Source organism: Neophocaena asiaeorientalis, unplaced genomic scaffold (genome assembly GCF_003031525.2).
Source record: "Neophocaena asiaeorientalis asiaeorientalis breed wild unplaced genomic scaffold, Neophocaena_asiaeorientalis_V1.1 scaffold30, whole genome shotgun sequence".
NCBI classification, from domain to species: Eukaryota; Metazoa; Chordata; class Mammalia; order Artiodactyla; family Phocoenidae; genus Neophocaena; species Neophocaena asiaeorientalis.
This window is the reverse complement of record NW_020174923.1, coordinates 9,418,658-9,434,955: the sequence shown is the minus strand read 5'-3', so window position 1 is coordinate 9,434,955 and position 16,298 is coordinate 9,418,658. Positions and strand designations below refer to the sequence as shown.

The window sequence follows — 16,298 nt, the reverse complement described above, 5'->3', positions numbered from 1 at the left end:
TAATCCATTTTTATTCTAAAGACCCAGCATGTGTTGTGTTTCTGCTGTTCTCTCCCCTTCAGTTTTATAAACACCCTGAAAATGACTTACAGACGTAAACATCAATCAGGAACTCTCTCCAGCCTGTATGACAAAATCCAGGGCCGTCTGCAAAGGAAAGTTCTGCTCTCCCATTTTATCGTTGTTTTGATTTCCGAGGGGTCCCCAGGGCATCTGGTTTCCATAACTTCCTGCTTCCTCCAGATGGAATGACCCAGCCAGCCAGCTCCCTCCAAGGAGAGCGTGTGGTCAGGCTGGGGTTCCTTCCCTGCACCTCCTTCCTCACGTTTGGAAAGTTGGAGATTTCCTCTCGGTTTCATGGTTTATGTCAAATAGCTGCATATTCAAAGCAAACGGACTGCTTTGTGTATTTCAACATTCCTTCGCGTAACTTGACTTATCTGACTCTTGAGAGTTGTGGCTGTTTTTGCAAATCACTGAAGAGGGGCAGAAGCAGGTTCTCTAGCTAATGGAAAGGGTTGGGGGGAGGGGAGAGCCTCAGACCCCTCCCACCATGAGCAGGCAGACCACAGACCACAGTGTGTCTTGGGTCCTGGGAGGGCCCCAGGTTGGCTTTTCTGAAGCCGTTTTCCATGCCCGCGTGCGGTTGGTTCCCGTGTGAAAGAAGCCCCACTGGCGATCGGCAGCTTTCCGCAAGCTTTCCCATGGGGCAGGCATTTCCCCATGTTTCCGGGGCAAAGACAGAGTGAAGTGCCAGGTGCTGAGATCAGAGCCGACTGTTGGTGCGTTTGTGCATTAGAGAGACAAACCCAGGATAAGTGTGTAAAAGAGCTAAAACCCAGCACTGGGAAAATATACCCAGTACTGGCCCTTGAAAGATTGGGTCACTCCCAGCACCTTTAAATGCCAAAAAACGCTCCGCGGTTTTAAGGCACATGCTAACAAGAGCTGTGCTCCCAGGTCAGTCTTGAAGCTTCATCAGGTCGATTTAAAATTCAGAGGTTGGGGGCTTCCCTGGTGTCCAAAAAAAAAAAAAAAAAAAAAAATTCAGAGGTTCTCAAAGCCTGTTCAGCGATTCCAGGGTAGGACGCATCACAACAGTCATGAAGCTCACAGAACAAAAGCTCGCTGTCCAGACCAGACAGCTGCTATTTGATGCTGAGTTTGGTGTCTCGTGGACCGAACCCCAGGATGCAGAGGTAGGAGGCTCTTAGGGATCATCCAGTCTATTGATAAATGAGAACTCAGCCCGCAGACCAGCCCCGCCTCCCTGTTAGCTCAGTGCCCTAGGGAAGGGTACCCCATCGCTCTGTGCCTCAGTTTCCTCCTCAGAATCTCGTTTCACTAAGATGTTGAGAAATGGCCTTACATCCTACGCTGGGTCTATGGCCCACACTAGGTCCAGAGAGAGCTACCGGGATTAGCTTTGCTGGGCTGTGGTCTTCGATCCTGGCTGCTATGCACTTGCAGAAGATGTGTCCTCGGTACGAAATACGACCATGCTTTGCTGCCAAGGATAGAGAAAATGGAAAGTTCAGCTTCTTACTCCACAATGCAGGAGTTCTAGTGACAGTTATATTTGGATAAATGGAAGTTAGAGGTTTTAGTGATTTTCTGGTATTCTGACCACACCAAAACTTCGCCCTAGTTGCTAATACACTCTGTGTCAATCAGGGTTCAACCCGAGAAACAGGGCCAGCAGGGTGTGTGTGTGTGTGTGTGTGTGTGTAGACTTATTGCAAGGGATTGACTTATGTGATTGTGAGGGCTGGCTGGGCAAGTCTGAATTCATAGGGCCGGGAAATAGGCAGACGAAATTTGGGGCACTGGCCGAAGCTGTTGGCCACACGTGGAATTCTTTCTTCTACAGGGAAACCGCAGCTCTGCTTTTAAGGTCTTTCAGCTGATTGGGCGAGGCCTACCCAGGTTATCCAGGCCATTTCCCTTATGTAAAGCCAATCGATTATGGGCTTTTATCACATCTACAAAATACCTTCCCAGAAGCATCTAGGTTAGTGCCACACAGACACACTCTGTCCCTGCAGAATGAGCCCTTTTATATTGACCCATCCTTGAAATTTGCATTTGCTAAACTCCCTGATGCCACAAAGACAAGAGACTTCACCATTTGCTACTGACTTGTTGACCAACAGGGATTTTAATCCCCGGCTTGCTTGCCCCGGGCCTTTGTGGCAGCTCTGCACACAGCATCCCAGCTCTGGACTCTCTTGACTTAAACTTGTACCTTAGAAATGCACTTCTCCTGTGTCCCAGGCCCTCAGACCTCTTGCCTGCTAGTCTGGTGCTTCTCAAATTGCCTGTGGCAAAGGACCAGTTGTTTTGCTTTGTTATTAATTTCCAATCCAGTATGCGACTAATGCTTTCATAAAACATGATAAAGATGAACCACCAGAAAAAAATGACCATGCAGTTAGATGCCACGGAGCTTTCAGAGTGTCTGGACGTTGGCTTGCAATTTCCGTGCTCACCACAGGCCCAGGACAAGCAGTCTCAGGCTGTCACTGAGCATGGACCATGCACGCCATGGATGACTCATGGATTCCTTCTGTGAACATTTCTTGAGCACTTAGTATGCGCCAGGCACTGCTTTAGCTGATGAAACTATACTTTTAATGGAGGGAGACAACGAAGAAACATAATAAATAAGTACATTAAACCCTGTGTTAGAAGGTGATACGTTCTATGGGAAAAACTAAAGCAGGGCAGGGGATGAGATTGCTGAGTTGGTTGGGTTCCCCACCCCCTGGCTGGGTGTTTTGGGGTTCTAAATGGTGATGTAAACCCATCTATGGAAAAGTGTGCATGGTTGTCCTTATCCGTTAATACATTTGTATTTTAACAGGAAGCTTCTTATTACGCAGGATGAGAACTGAGACCCATGCATTGACACCTGTGGGTCAGGTCAACACCGAGGGCCTGGGATCTCTGAACCGGAAGCAGAAGCGCGTGGACGGGCCCCGGGGAATTTCTGAATGGAGGTGGGAGCAGAGAGAACCCGAGGAAGAACAAAAGGTAACAGAAAAGACTAAGGTTAAGAAGCCAGGTACCCACCACCCCTCATGCTTCAACGGGAGGAGGAAGGAATGTTCTCACTGGGCTCATTTTAACTCGGCAGGCAGCAGCTTCGAGGGAGGGCGCTGGGGTCCTGTAGACTTAGTGCAATGCAGACAACCCGGGAAACCGTTAGTCTTGCTGCAATTAGTAATTTTTTTAGCAACAACAATGTGCCCATTGGCATCACCCCAGTGGACCGGGTGTTCGACTGTGATGGAAAAGAACAAAATCTAAGAATGTGCATAACGGGCTGGAAATAGAGTGTCAGGGATGCCTAAAGGCTGCCGTGAAAGCAGGGACCTTGTACTTTTTAGCTTTCAGGGTGAAAAAAACACTCCATGAGAACATGTGAGTTTATTGTTCCACTTGACAATGCGTAAAATGGAGACAAGTGATAATAATAGGTGAGACTTAGCATCCATTGTTAATCCACGTGCTGCGCTTTGAGGGGGCTCTTTCATTGTCCCCCATTTTCAAATGAGGCGTGAGAGGCTGGCTGACCAAGTCTGCAGGCAGGCTGGTGCTGCAAACCCTGGCCACTTGGCTACATGTCTGGGCTCCTACCCATGACGCCATCCTGCCTCTCAGGAGCGCCCCGCATCCCTTCCAGTAAGTTGCGCGGGACTGTTCTGGGTGGAGGCAGCAGCCCAGGACCCTCCGAGCACTTACTTCACCGGCTCAGCCACTCAGAGACCAGCACCCAAGACAGAGCCTGTGCCCCAGGCCACGCTCCTGTAAGCTAAGCGGATCCCAACGAGAAGAGCACAGGCTGCTTCCTCAGAGCTGGCCAGGGCAGGGAGTCAGTCCAATCACCTGCATTTGGAGAGAGATGGATGGAGAGATGGATGGAGGAAGGGAGAGAGATGGGTGGCAGCCAGAGCAGTAGAAAGCTTCTGGCAGAGCAAAGGCAAGGCTTTGGGTGAGCCACAACTGGAGGCTGTTGGCGTAGGGCAGCTGGCATGCTAATTACAAGCAGGACACCCTTCGTGATTGGTTAGGGGGCATATTTGTTTTTGCCAGGTTGGTCCTGATTTGAAAGCAGGGGCAAAAACGAGGGAAGCTGGCAGTCCCTGGCCAAGTCCTGGCCATTTTGGCCTGACTGCTGCAGGGGTTGTAGTCAGAGTTCTCTTGTCATATTTGGTCTGGCTGTTGCTGTTTGTATGTTTGATCTCTTGTAATGAGAATGGTCTCCAAACGCCGGCTCCCAGGCATGTTCTCCAAACACACGGCGCTGTCATGGGCATAGTGCCCCAGGGAGCTGATTCCACTGAACGCCTGGAAACAGACTCACAGGCCCAAGTGCGGGGTGGCTCTACACCCTGGAGTGGGGACAGAGGGCTGCATCGTGGTCATCTCCCCAGTAGCCACAGAGGAGACCTGCCCCAGTCCTCTCTGTGGGGACTAAACCGAGCCCCAGGAACCCCTTTCCCCCTGTCAGACACCCACTGTTCTCTAGCCAATTAGCTCAGAAAAGCCTGGGAGCTTGGGGCTGGGAGCGGAGGGGAAGGAAACCCGGTTAGGCTGCCTCATTCCTGCAATCCTCTGCTCAAGTGTCTTCAAGTCAGTCTCTCCTGCGCTACATCGTAATGTAGCACCACTGCTTATCCTGTCTTTATTTGGAATTTGGATATTTTGTTATCACGTGTTATTTGCATTCACTTTGATATTCTTCAAGTATTGCATTGCATATCGTTTATCTTGATCCCTGAGTGTTGGGGACTCCCTTAAATTTTGCACCTGAAGCAGGTGCCTCGTGCTCCTCACCCCGCCCCCTCCCTGCTTTCAAGCCCCGAGGGCTTCCTCCTCAGTATCTAGTGTTCCAGGGCTGGCGAGTAAATGCTGCACATTTTTAATGGACTGTTAGATTTCAGTCATGGTTTCTGCTTCACTTTTTATTAATTAACAATTAATTCATCTCAAATATTTCTTGAGCCAACTCTATTCCAGGAACCGTGCCAGGTGCCGGGGATTCAGGAATGAGCGAAACACTAGTGGGTGGGCTTTAGCCCTGGAGCTCACAGTTCCGGGGCTGGAGTCCCAGACTCCGCGGCCCTCACCCTCCCTACCTTTGTCCCGGTGGAGGGAGGGCTCCTGGAGAGGGCCCTTGGTAGCCCTTGGTGGGGGCAGCACGCGTGTTGGGGGAGTGAGCTGAGCCACATGCCTCCTGGCTCCTCTGGGATCAGTTTCGGCTCCGCCAAGGTGGCAGGGAGCTCCCCTGCCCCAGTGGAAATGACTGTCAGAAGAAGCCTGCAAGATGCTTGCACCACGGGGTTGAGGGGTCGGCTCTTCGGATCTGAGAGGCCCTGCCCTCTTTCTCGACCCTGGCCAGCCCATCCCTCCTCTTTCATAAACACACTTAGAGTTTTGGAAACCAGTTCCAACCACCCCCAGCCCAGGACCTCACAAGAGTGGCCACCCATGGGTGTTAAACAACGGTGAACAGAGCGCCAAGGAAAGAGCCCATCTTGTAAAACCTTCGGTGTCACCTGCTTTGCAAATCCAAAGATAGAAACAACATCAGATCAGCTTTGCTCCTTACTGGCAAGCCTTTCCATTTACCTTGTAGGGGGGATGGTCACTGTCTGCGGGTCTGAGCTCGGGAACCCTCAGATCTTCTAGGACCAGGAACAGGTGGGTGTCTTCCAGCCCGAAGTCTGTAATGACACTGCCTCTCCAGCTGACCTATACCTTTGCCCCTTTTCCACTGTAATGCCCCGTTGTACTAAAGCTCTACATTTCCCTGGCCGGGTTCCATAGCTCTGTGGGTTGCTTTTCAACGTCAGAAGTGTCTCATTTTTGGACATTAAAGCCCAAAGTTCTAAATCGTAACTTGTCTCTCTTATCCACTAAAAACCTTCTCCTTGGTCCTAGTTTCCTTCCTGGTCTCTCAGGCTCCCACCCAACCTTTTCACTCTCAGCTGAGGCCTGGCTTGTACTGGGAGGGGGATGGTTACTGTAATCATTGATAGGATGGATTGAAACCCACCATCTTTCTATTTGTTTTCAACATGTCCCGTCTGTTCTCTTGTTCCCTATTCCTGCTTTCTTTTAGATGATTTTTTATGATCCCATTTTATGTCCACGATTGTCTTACTGGCTGTTATGGACTGAATTGGGTCCCCTTAAAATTCATATGTTGAAGCCCTCACCCCCAATGTGATGGTGTTAGGAGGTGGAGCCTTTGGGAGGTGATGAGGGTTAGGTGAGGTCATGAGGGTGGGGCTCCCACAATGGGATTAGTGCCCTAATAAGAGGAGACACCTAAGAGCTTGCTCTTAGTCTCTCTACCATGTGAGGACTTATCAGGAAGTCAGCTGTCTGCAAACTAGGAAGTGGACCCTCACCAAGAACCAAAGCTGCTGGCACCTCCATCTCCAGAGCTGTGAGAAATAAATTTCTGTTGTTTTAAGCCACCCAGTTATGCAATTTTAAAAATTTTGGTGGGCTTTCCTGGTGGCGCAGTGGCTAAGAATCCTCCTGCCAATGCAGGGGACATGGGTTCGAGCCCTGGTCTGGGAAGATCCCACATGCCGCGGAGCAACTAAGCCCGTGCACCACAACTACTGAGCCTGTGCTCTAGAGCCCGCAAGCCACAACTACTGAGCCCAGGCACCTAGAGCCCATGCTCTGCAACAAAAGAAGCCACCGCAGTGAGAAGCCCGTGCACCGCAACAAAGAGTAGCCCCTGCTCACCGCAACTAGAGAAAGCCCGCACACAGCAATGAAGACCCAATGCAGCCAGAAAAGAAAAAAATTTGGCTAATAACTTTCTATCTCCCCTCGTGTTGGTCAGGTTTTCTTGTAAACTAATGGGAAGATGTTACATTTTTAAATATTCAACAAAATGGTTAAAATAACACTAGAAGAGTCCCTGGATTAATATCCAAAATATATAAGGAACTCACACAAATTAATAGCAGAAAAGCAAATAATCCAATTAAAAAATGGGCAAAGAACCTGAATAGATATTTTTCCAAAGAAGACGTACACATGGCCAACAGGTACGTGAAAAGGTGTTCAACATCACTAATCATCAGGGAAATGCAAACCAAAACCACAGTGAGGTCTCACCTCACACCTGCCCGTTAGGATGGCTGTCATCAAAAAGACAAGAGATACGCGTTGGTGAGGCTGTGGAGAAAAGGGAACACTTACACACTGTTAGTGAGAATGTAAACTGGTGCGGACACTACGGAAAGCAGTATGAAGCTTCCTCAAAAACTTAAGAAGAAAACCACCACGTGATCCAGCAGTACCAATTCTGAGTATATATTGGAAGGAAATGAAATCAGTCTCTAAGAGATATTTGAACTTCTGTGTTCACTGCAGCATTATTCACAGTAGTCAAGACATGGAAACAGCCTAAGTGTCTGTCAGCCGATGACTGGATAAAGAAGATGTGGTATGCATACATACACGCTGGAATATTATTCAGCCACGAGAAAGAAGGAATTCCTGCTATTTGCGACCACACGGATGGACCTTGAGGGCATTATGCTGAGAGAAGTCAGACAGAGAAAGACAAATACTGTATGATCTCATTTATATGTAGAACCTAAAAAAGCCAAACTTGTAGAAACAGAGAGTAGAATGGTGGTTACCGGGGGCTGTGGGTGGGAAAAGGGGAGAGGTTGGTCACAGGGTACAAATTTCCAGTTAGAAGATGGGTGAGTTCTGGGGAGCTCGTGTACAGCACGGTGACTACAGTTAGCAATTCTGTATCCTTTACTTCAAAGTTGCTAAGACAGTAGATCTTAAATATTTTCACTACCACCACAACAAAAAATGGTAATTATGTGATGTGATAGAGGTATTAACTAACCTTCCTGTGGTAATCATTTCTCTCTCTCTCTCTCTCTATATATATATATATGTATATATATATATATAGATAGATAGATATCTCTCTCTATATATATATATATATCATCACATTGTACACATTAAACTAATACAACGTTGTATGTTAACCCCTAAATTTTGTGCTCGTTTCAGCAGCACATATACTAAAAACTCCTAAATTTAAAAAATGCCTTAATAACAACTCATACCACCAAATCAGCAATAGTTTAAATAAATTTTTTTTAAGTTTTTTTTTTTTTAAATAAATTTATTTATTTATTTTTGGCAGTGTTAGGTCTAAGTTTCTGTGTGTGGGCTTTCTCTAGTTGTGGCGAGCGGGGGCCACTCTTCATCGCGGTGCGCGGGCCTCTCACTGTCGCAGCCTCTCTTGTTGTGGAGCACAAGCTCCAGACGCGCAGGCTCAGTAGTTGTGGCTCACGGGCCTAGTTGCTCCGCGGCATGTGGGATCTTCCCAGACCAGGGCTCGAACCCGTGTCCCCTGCATTGGCAGGCAGATTCACAACCACTGCGCCACCAGGGAAGTCCTAAAGTATTTTTAATTACAAAGTTTCTTATACTTCTAACAAATTAGATTTTTAAAAAATTTAAATAGCTCATTTCATCCTTATCATCCTTTTAAATGTTCTCTTTTTGTAGGTTTCGTAAAGTATCTATCAGTACTATAGCACATGGCTATAATTCAGAAACAAACGTATCTACTGGGGGACACACAGTCAAGGATGTCCCCCAGCAAAGTGAGGGGAGCAGGGCCTTCGTGGGCTGCCCCTTCTTGAGGGGTCTTGAACTCATGAATAAAGGAAAATGAAGCTGGTAGATATCTTCCCTTCTCCTTTCTCTAGGGAGGGGTCAGCCATAAGGTCTGCAGGCCAAATCAGGCCCCTCTTCGTGATTTTGGAAGTAGCATTTTATGGGAACACGGCCACACCCATCATCCACATGTTGTCTGTGGTGGCTTCAGAAGTACGATGGCGGAGTTGAGCGGTTGACACAGAGACCATCTAGATTCCAAAACCTAAACTAGTTACTCTCTGGTCCTTTACAGAAAAAGTGTGCTGGCCCCCAAGACCCCTAAGGTGGGCTGTGAACTTAAAGGGGACTCTTGCAGCAGGCCTGCCTCTGTGAAGTCCTGGTAAGACTGGGAGAGGCCGAGAGCTCAGGGTTTTTGTATTTCAGGAAACCCAGTCTCCACAGATGCAACCGCAGTGTTCCCAGCACAGCATGTAATTGTGTTTTCCCCCCCTCTCAGAAAACCATTTAACCAGGAGGCCTGTGAGTTACAGGTGATGAGACCAGCTCTGTCTCCACAGGGCCACGCCCTTGGAAAATGGGAAAGTCATCTCCTTCAGTGTCTGGGCAGAAGATCAGGAAAGAGACCAACTGGGCATGGCCGGGCATGGCCGTGCAGGGCCCGGGGCCACTGGTGGCCAAGGCAAAGGCTTGGGGTGGGGATTGGGGGCTGAAGAAAGGATTCAGGGGCTGGGCGGTCTAGGTTAGGGGCCAGGAGAAGGAAGCTGTTCTAGCTTCAACATCTGGGGGCGGCTGCACTGAGTGAAACCCAGAGAGTCGGGTGCATCACCCTGGGACCCTCACAGTCCGAGGGGTGTTGGGGTGTACCTCAGTCTTCACCAGTTAACAGTGACAAGGGCACACCACCTAGTGCCTTGGGGGTCCGGCACGCCCTTCCCGGCCCCCTGCCATCTCTACTGTGGGATCAGAAGCACAGGCCTCGCAGGATTCAGGGAAGCAAAGGCAGAGCATCGGCCAGTGGATAAGTGCCCAGCGGTGGGGTCCGTGCTGGTCCTCTGCAAACGCTCCTTCCCGGAGAAGCCAAGCTGGCTGCAGAGAGGGGCTCAACATGGGCAGCAGCTGGTGAGTGTCCTCAGAGCCGGACCCTCCCCGGGTGAGCCAGGAAGCCCTGTACTCAGTGAGGAGGGGGGCCAAGCCCCAGGGAGGAGCTGAGGAAGTGACATTCCACTCCGGCTGGAGATGGACTGAGCCGTGTTGAGGAGTGGTGTGGGAGCTGGGCCTGCGTCTTGCCTTTTGCTCCAGGAACATGTCATTTTCAATTCAGACCTCTTTGGTTTTACAGTGAACTCTTTAAACACAGGGTTGTTTTTAATCGTGGCAAAGGGATATCAAATAAGCAGAAGCTGTAGCTCCCTTTTCCATCCCCTCATGACTGAGGGTCCTGAATGGAGCCAGGGAGGGAGAGCTGACCTTCAACATCCCAAAACGCCAGGCAGAGAGGTGGGAGGTGAGTGGGGATGGTGCCTGGTGAAGGCCACGGCCAGGAGTGAATGACGGCCTTGTCCTGCCGAGGACTGGGTGCTTCGGCTCTGGGGCATTTTGGGTGACTCTATGAGGGACAGAGTCATGCCTGGTTTGCTGGCACAGGCTCGTACAAAGGGAGGGATGTATCGCAGTGATTGTGACCTGAGTGGGGCGAGGGGGCAGCCTGGATCTTGAAGGGGGAGATGGAGGGGGCGTCTCTGGGAGCCGGTGCTCCAGTACCAAGGGAGGGTCCGAAGGGGAGCTGCCAGCACGTAGATCCCATTGACCCTCACCGTCTGGGCAAGTGCCCTGGATTTACTGCAGTGTTTTCACACCCTCATCATGGAGGCCGCTTTCTCTCTCTCTCTTTTTTTAAAATCGTGGTGAATACATATCATGAAATTTACCATCTTAACTGTTCTAAAGTTAACCATTCAGTGGCATTTAGTACATTCAAAATGTTGTGCAACCATCTCCTCTATCCAGTTCCAGAACTCCTTCATCTTCTCAAAAGGAACCCCTGGGGCTTCCCTGGTGGCGCAGTGGTTGAGAGTCCGCCTGCCGATGCAGGGGACACAGGTTCGTGCCCCGGTCCGGGAAGATCCCACGTGCCGCAGAGTGACTGGGCCCGTGAGCCATGGCCGCTGAGCCTGCACGTCCGGAGCCTGTGCTCCGCAACGGGAGAGGCCACAACAGTGAGAGGCCCGCGTACCGCAAAAAAAAAAAAAAAAAGGAAAGGAAACCCTGTACCAAGGAGCAGTCACCCGCACCTTGCCTGACAACCACTAATTAATTACTCTCTGTCTCTGTGGATCTGCCTGTTCTGGGCATTTCATACACATGGAATCACATACTGTGTGGCTGTGGATTTTTTTAATATCATGTTTTAAAAGATTTCTCCTCCCCACTAAAAACTGGGCCAAAGTTCTAAACAGACATCTCGTCAAAGAAGATACACAGATACAAATAAGCACATGAAAAAATGCTCCATATCATATGTCATCAGGGAAGCGGCACTTAAAGCAACAATGAGACACGACTACACGCACATTAGAATGGCTCAAATCCAGAACACTGACAATACCAAACGCTGGCGAGGATGTGGACGAGCAGGAACTCTCATTCATTGCTGGTGGGGATGCAACACGGCGCAGCCACTTTGGAAGAGAGTTTGGCGGTTTCTTACAATCCAGCAATCACACTCCTTGGTATTTACCCAAAGGAGTTGAAGACACAGTCACACAAAAACCAGTACACAAATGTTTATCACAGCTTTATTCACAGTCACAAAAATTTGGAAGCAACCAAGATGTCCTTCAGTAGGTGATGGATAAATAAACTGTGGTACATTCAGACAATGGAATATTATTCAGTGGTGAGAAGAAATGAGCTATATTAAGTCATAAAAAGACATGGAGGAGGGAACCTTCGATGCATTTTGCCAAGTGAAAGAAACCAATCTGAGAAGGCTACTGTTTGATTCCAACTACAGGACATTCTGGAAAAGGCAAAACTATGGAGACAATAAATAGCTCACTGGTTACCAGGGTTACAGAGGAGGGAGGGATGAGTAGGTGGGGCACAGAGGATATTTAAGGCAGTGAAACTACTCCGTATGATACTATAGTGCTGGATGCATAGCATCATACATTTGTCCAAACCCATAGAATGTACAACCCCAAGACGAACCCTAATGTAAACTACGGACTTCAGAATTAGGAATACTATGTCAGTATTGACTCATCAATTGTAACAAATGTCCCACATGAATACAAGATGTTAATAATAGGAGAAAAAGGGGGTTGAGGGGGCAGTGAGAGGGTAAGAGGCATATAGGAACTCTGTACTTTCTGGTCAATTTTTCTGTAAACCTAAAATTCCTCCCAAAAAAGTCTTAATTTTTAAAAATCTCTCTCTGTCATGTCAGAGATCATCAGTTAAATAATTGATTTGTTTTCCCGGTTTTATTCAAAGACACATGTAACTGCCCTTCAAAACCTGAAAAAACAAACTCTGTCCAGAGCGTAGGATCCTGCTGTTTTGGTTAGCTTGGGCAGGCTCTCACTGGTAAATGTACTATTTTTTTTTTGCATATTCTTTTCCATTATAGTTTATTACAAGATACTGGATATAGTTCCCTGTGCTATACAGCAGGACCTTGTTGTTTATCTATTATATATATAGTAGTTTGTATCTGCTAATCCCAAACTCCTAATTTATCCCTTCCCCGCACCCCGCTTTCCCCTCTGGTAACCTTAAGTTTGTTTTGTATGTCTGTGAGTCTGTTTCTGTTTTGTAAATAAGTTCATTTGTATCATATTTTACTCTTTTTTTTTTTTTTTTGGCTGTGCCACGTGGCTGGCAGAATCTTAGTTCCCTAACCAGGGATGGAACCTGCGCCCCCTGCAGTGGAAGTATGGAGTCTTAACCACTGGACTGCCAGGAAATTCCCTGTATCATATTTTAGATTCCACATATAAGTGATATCATATGATATTTGCCTTGCTCTGTCTGACTTACTTCACTTAGTATGATAATCTCTAGGTCCATCCATGTTGCTGCAGATGGCATGATTTCATTCTTTTTCATGGCTGAGTAATATTCCATTGTATATATATACCACATCTTCTTTATCCATTCATCTGTTGATGGATAGTTAAGTTGCTTCCATGTCTTGGCTATTGTAAATAGTGCTGCCATGAACATTGGGGTGCATGTATCTTTTTGAATTAGAGTTTTCTCTGGATATATGCCTAGGAGTGGGATTGCTGTATCATATGGTAACACTATTTTAAGTTTTTTAAGGATCCTCCATACTGTTTTCCATAATGGCTGCACCAGGTTAAATATACCATTTTTTGGTGTCTTTCATTAAGACCATTTTTCTGTGGGGGAGATGGCTCCAGCCCCACCCCACCCCCCTCACATACCCCATTTCTATCTCCCCATCTCCGGAACAGGGCTTTGTCCTGAATCACCTGAGGATGGGGTAAATTTAGGTTTTGACGGAGTCACAGGGTGGGGTTGGAGAGTCTTTGTTTCCAGTGGTTTCCCAGGTGGTCTGGTCAGGGGATCACCCTTCAGGTAGGAGGCTCTGGAGTTTGAAGATCTTAAAATAAATCTTCGCGATTAAAGTAGTCCCTTGAGGGGCCAAGCCAGCAGCATTTGGTGAATTGGAATATCAGATTCCAAACTTGGCTCCACTAATTACAAAATGGGCGGGGTCCTGAGAAAGTTCCAGACCCCTCTGAGAACCATAAAGGAATTTTTTTGGATTCCTGACAGGTCCCCGGGAACCAGGCAGCCGTGTCACTTCTGCTGGCAACAGCCAGGTTACCAAGTGGTCTGGGTGATCCCGGGACTTTCCTGGGTTTCCTTCAGAAAGTCTCAAGTTCTGGGACACAGGGGCAGCTGACAACCCGGGATTCTTATTAGTGCTTTCCCACCAGCAAAGAAAGACACAAAAGATAGAAGTGAAACCAGCAGAACGCGTCTCGGTCGGTACTCAGTAGTGCATAGGTTCTTCTGTCTCGGAGCAGAAGGAATTCAGCGAGAGGCAGGGTGCCAGGTTAGGAAAGAGCTTATTAGTATAGGACGCTTGTGAGAGATATAAGCGGTCAGGCAAGGGAGTGCCGCACGGAGAACTTTGTGGCTACATTTTTATAATCAAAGGAAAAGTGGTGAGAGGAAAAGACCGCCTTCTTCCTCATTCTTGAGTAGACGTCACGCTTCCGTCATCAGTTCCTCCTCCAGGTCGGGTGGGGGAGTTTTCTTGTCCCTACATGGTCAAGCTGACACTGTCATGGTGTAATAGAAATGACGATAACATATACTAAAATATGATGTCATCTCAGGTTTCAGTATAGTGTCACCTTTTCCTTATATTTTTGCTTTTAGTGTGAGCAGAGGACCATGTCCTAAAAGTCATTAACTTACTGACCTCACTGGGCATGATGTGGGTCTCATGCCACCATTGTGTTATTGTTTGGGGGCGTGTCTCATGCTTCTGTTGCATGGTTTTGTTGCTAAGCAAGCCTGCTTGGTTTCGCTACTTTCTTGAGCGATCATTAACTTACAGGGCTCTCCCATACTTTTTCCTTTACTTATGATCCTTTAGTGGGATTAACTAATCACCTACTCTGTCTCTTTACTCTGTCCCTATCAAAAGGACTGAGATTTATAGTGCCTTATTGCTTAAGAAGCCTTCAGGGACGGAGGCCAGGCTGGAGATGACAAATCGCCCAGTCTCGGCAGAGACCAGAGGGGAATTGGGGATGGCATCCGCAGAATCGAAGGCTCGTCTCCGCAGCCCTGCCTGTGCAGGTAGCCGCCCTGCTTCCCAGATTACCTGCCCACACCATAGGAGTCTGGGGGAGTGCAGGGACAGCCTGGTCACAGTGCAACGAATATCCTTGGGGTAGATTTAGAGACAGATGGGCTGAGTCCAACCGCAGGCAGGAAATTTCATTTCCAGACCTCCTTCAAATTCTTCTTTCCTGACTCACTGTAGTCAAAGAACGTTTTGTTTTACAAACAAAGCCGAGAAGGCCTTCCAGCAGAGGCCCATCTCCCAGGGCCCAGGTATCTCTCTCCCTCCCCTGAAGTCTGGAGTTAAACTTGAATCTCAGGCAAACAGGACGATGGTCCGATGGTCCATAGAAACACAGAGCGTGTGGGAGGAATGGTGCTGATTCAGTGGTAAAGCCGTTGTTTCGCAGCTTTTTGCTGCTGTTTTGATTCCCATTTATTACCTAGGGCCCCTGACTTTTACCTTGGAGATATTTTTTTCCAGTATGAGATAATATAAACTAAGTCATTGAAGAGGAGACTACTCTGTAACACAGTTTACTTTTTTTTTAATATCCCAAAGAAAAGGGATCTTTGCACTTTTAAGAAAGAAATCTTTTCTATTTCCAGAATACAAAAGATTTCCACTTCTATTTCCACTTCTTGGGTGGAAGTTGAGCTGTAACGTTTTGGAAGCCATTGGAGGGACGCTGGGTCTCTTAAAGGCAGCCTGTCCTTGAACGCCCCCTCCCCGCAAATACAAAGTGTGCCCAGGTGGCCGGCATGATTGATAAGCAGTTAGTGGAGAAAAGGATGTTAGGGGCGGGGCAGGGAGGCAGAGGCCTAGGGCCTTGCAGGACCTCTCCTGGAAGGACAGCAAGGGACATCCAAGGTCTGTCCCCTGAGGGAGACAGTCAACGTGAACGAGCTCCACTGTGAGGTTTTTGGGGTGAGAGCTGCTCTGGGTTCCGGGTCTCTCGGGTGTAGTTCTGCCGCGCGCCCTGCTGTGCATGGACAGCGTTTATCCCTGAGTCGAATCTGCCCAAATTTCTAGTTTGTCTGTCAGCGACTGTTCCGCTACAATGGGCCAAGGGCGGCAAGACTCTCCTCTGAGGGGCACGGACCCCTCCCGGGCCATGTTTCCACACCTGTCCACACTTAGACCCAAGGGAAGATGTGAACATCCAGGCGTTTGGCCCTGCCCGCCTGGGGGTGGGGCCAGAACCCTTAGTTGGGGCAGCTTCCCAGGTGATTCCACTCTGTAGCCATGGGGAGAACCGTAGCCTTTGAAGCACCTGCTCTTCATGTAACCAGTGGGCTCCTTGAAGGGAACCCAGGCCCTGAGGGTGGGTTCTCCTCAAACGTGTATGACCATAAAGAAAGGAAATACAGGAGGGCTTGATAGCTAGGGATAGCTGGCTACTTCAAGTGAATTTACTCGAAACAGACTAAAATTTTACTCTAAAGCAGTGGTTCTCAACCTCTAGCGTGCATTAGAATCTCCTGGGGGCTTGTTAAAATTCGGGTGGCTCCCCCCACCCCCATATTTCCTGCTTCAGCAGGTCAGGGCGGGCCCAAGCACATTCATCACTAACACACTCCCAGACGAGATGTGCTGATGCTCTGGGCCCAGGGAGCTACTGTGAGAACCACATTCAAAAGAGTGGGAAAAAAGTAAAAGGCTTGATTGAGCGATTTTTAAAAATGAAAATTACAGAGAGTTTATTTTATCTAACATTTAAGAAAAACAGGTTGCAGGTGCCGTCAATTCTTAGAATAAAGAATAATTAAGTGTGTGCCTG

At 48.2% G+C, this 16,298-nt stretch overlaps 1 protein-coding gene across 1 annotated transcript in view; it reads left to right on the top strand.

Moving 5' to 3' along the window:
• Positions 1-16,298, top strand: part of DNAH17 (dynein axonemal heavy chain 17) — a 159,650-nt gene that overhangs the window by 19,086 nt on the left and 124,266 nt on the right. Inside the window, exon 5 of the mRNA XM_024760605.1 lies at positions 2,864-3,033. The gene's annotated coding sequence lies outside the window, so the exon portion shown is untranslated. The remainder of the gene's footprint in view (positions 1-2,863; positions 3,034-16,298) is intronic.